Here is a 3,032-nt window from a genome sequence, read left to right as displayed (position 1 = left end):
GTGACAGCTTGCACGGTGCGCTCATGATGACTGATTGACAACTTCATTCCCTATTTGCATGTGCATCTGGCCCCCAAGGGGGAGGGGAAGCATCCTGCCATCTGCAGAGTAGTCTGCCTGATCTGTCCCTTATTGAACAGAATTGAAATATTTCCCCAAGTCTCTCATTAAAAGCTTCTGTTATAGCTAAAGTGGTACTTTATGGATTTATGACATGCCTCTTTGGCTGCCTGTCTTGAAAATGAGGCAAAATCAACAGACATTTTCCTCTCCTCTGATGGATATTATAAAAGCCAGGTTGTTTCCACCCCACCCCACCCCCCAATATATATAATTACATCAACTTGTTTATTTAAGAAAAATAAATATATAAAGGAGTGCTAGGGGCCCTTGGTGGCTAATTGCTTTTCAGCAAGCACAGAAGCATCAACAGGAACCTGTCAAAATGACTTTCTACCTTTGCAGACAAGTTGATGTTTCATTAAGCAGAGGATAATTATTTTTGGGGGTGGTATTTAGGGGTGTGTGAAGGGACTTTAAATCTCATCAGTTGTAATCTTTCTCAGTTTTGAAATGTTAACTAGTTGATTAATTTTCGTACTGTGGCAATCTATCCTTTTAAATGAATGGACAGAACTTCCTTCTCCTAGTAAGTTTGGAAAGTTATTTTCTTCTGCACAGAAAGGACCACAGTTTTACTTCTCTGTCGGTGATGAATCTGGCTACCTTGAGTCTAAAGAAATCTTGAGCCTCAATGATTGTTGAATAGCTTGCCATTTTAAATGAATTGTGTCCTGGGAGGGGATCGAACCCTAGTCCCATAATTTCCCCACTGAAATAATTCACTAGCTACCCCACTAGAGTAGTTCAATTACATTGTAGCATCATACGAGAGACATTCAGTAGCGGAGGAACCCTCTCTGGCACCCGGGGCGGGACACCGAGGGGCGGGGCAAACCGCCCGGCGGCGCACGCGTGGCATCCAGTATGGACACCCATATGGATGGTGCATGCGAGCAGCAGCCCTACAGATGCTGCGCGAGCGGCACCCATACTGACTGTGTGTGCGCCCTCAGGCACTCTAAAGCTGGGGGGGAGGCAGCAGACCATCTTGTTACCCCCCCAAGTGGTACCCGGGGCAGCCCGCCCCCTCTGCCCCCCCTTCGTACACCCCTGGAGACATTACTGGTGGGAGAAGAGTGGCGGCTGCCATCTCCCCCCCAAAGGTTCCGTCCTATCTGAACATTTTTGTATTTTATCCCCCAGCCCCAAATATTTTATTTTCCCGTTCCTGTTTCCCTTCTGCTACCCGCCATTTTGATTTCTGCTTCTTGTTATGAGCTGGCTCAGATTTAGATTAACCTCTTCCTGAAATGAACAGTACACAATACTGGGCTGGATGAACAAACAGTGTTGTTGTTGTTGTTTGGTTGTTTAGTCGTGTCCAACTCTTCGTGACCCCATGGACCAGAGCACGCTAGGCACTTCTGTCTTCCACTGTCTCCCGCAGTTTGGTGAAACTCATGCTGGTAGCTTTGAGAACACTGTCCAACCGTCTTGTCCTCTGTTGTCCCCTTCTCCTTGTGCCCTCCATCTTTCCCAACATCAGGGTCTTTTCCAGGTAGTCTTCTCTTCTCATGAGGTGGCCAAAGTATTGGTGCCTCAGCTTCAGGATCTGTCCTTCCAGTGAGCACTCAGGGCTGATTTCCTCCAGAATGGATCGGTTTGATCTTCTTGCAGTCCATGGGACTCTCAAGAGTCTCCTCCAGCACCATAATTCAAAGGCATCAACCCAGGGTTAAACAAGCTTCCTTTGTTCCAGAAAGGCAGGGTTTTTGTTTTTGTTTTAATTCTTTATTGATTAAAAGTTTATATATCTATACAAACATTATATGCTATCTCTTTACATATGAAGAAAAAGAAAATTATGTAGAGAATAGAATTTTTTTAAGGAAACAAAAAAGAGGAAAAGAAAAAAAATAAAGAAATAACAAAGATACAAAGTGTAAAAAAAAGAAAAGAGGAAAAGAAAAGACAAGACATCATTATTTACACAATAAAAGTGTTCATCAACACAATCCTTCCCATCCTTCTCATTGTACTGTAATATAAACATTCTTTTTAAACACAGATTTGTACACAGATTCATTTCTTTCTACTTTGTATATATTCCTCTAATCGTTTTATTTACAAATATCACTCAATTTCTGCTAATATGGAATTATTTGTCCAATAAAGTTTTACACAGTTCTTGAATATTATCCATTCTCTAGTTGTTTTTTGTTTCGATGTTCCTCTAAGGTTTTGCCATGTCTCCCTAGCATTCTTTAGGGTTGCTACATGTCTGGATTTTCTCCGGACGTATCCAGAATAATGCAGTTGGCAGCAGTGTCAAGGCAAAAATCAGGTAGATGTCTTTGAAAATCTGGACGTATGGCATCGCAGGTCGGCAGTGCCATTTCCCCATGAAAACATCTCAAAAATGTCTCTTTTTAAAAACTGATTTTGCCCCCAAAGCGTGTGATCTACCCTGCCTGCCTTGTCACAGAAATAATGTGGAAGCGTTTTATGTCTGTTTCCAGTCTCTTGAATGGAGATTGTTGGACACTGAGGGATTGCCAAAGTGCAGGTTCATTCTCTGTAAAAAATACCAGCCATAGAGTCACAGATTTAACTTGGGATAATGCTAGTAGATGATGCCCTACAGTCCTCAGTTCCTGGTGGCTTCCTTCCTGAAGTTCCTAGCACTAAAACCAATAATAGCTTTCCAGATTGGGACTTCCGGTCCAGCGCGACACCGACTCAGGCGGGGATTTCTTCACTGCGGAGAATCCCGAGCTTCTCGGAGGAAAAAGGGGTTCCGCAGGGCGCAGCGGTCCCCTGAAAAGTATCTGGAGGGTGTGCAGATACACTGGTTCCCGTGGAGCCGTAACGCGGACCTCCCGGACGTCAGGTAACTCCGTCTTTTCGGAGCGAAGAGTACGACGGGGGGAGAAACGGGCTGAGGGAAGCCATAGCTCCCTTCGAGAAAG

This window comes from Podarcis melisellensis (genome assembly GCF_964234715.1).
Source record: "Podarcis melisellensis genome assembly, chromosome: 11".
Lineage (NCBI taxonomy): Eukaryota > Metazoa > Chordata > Lepidosauria > Squamata > Lacertidae > Podarcis > Podarcis melisellensis.
The sequence above is the reverse complement of the archived record's forward strand: the minus strand, read 5'-3'. Positions refer to the sequence as shown.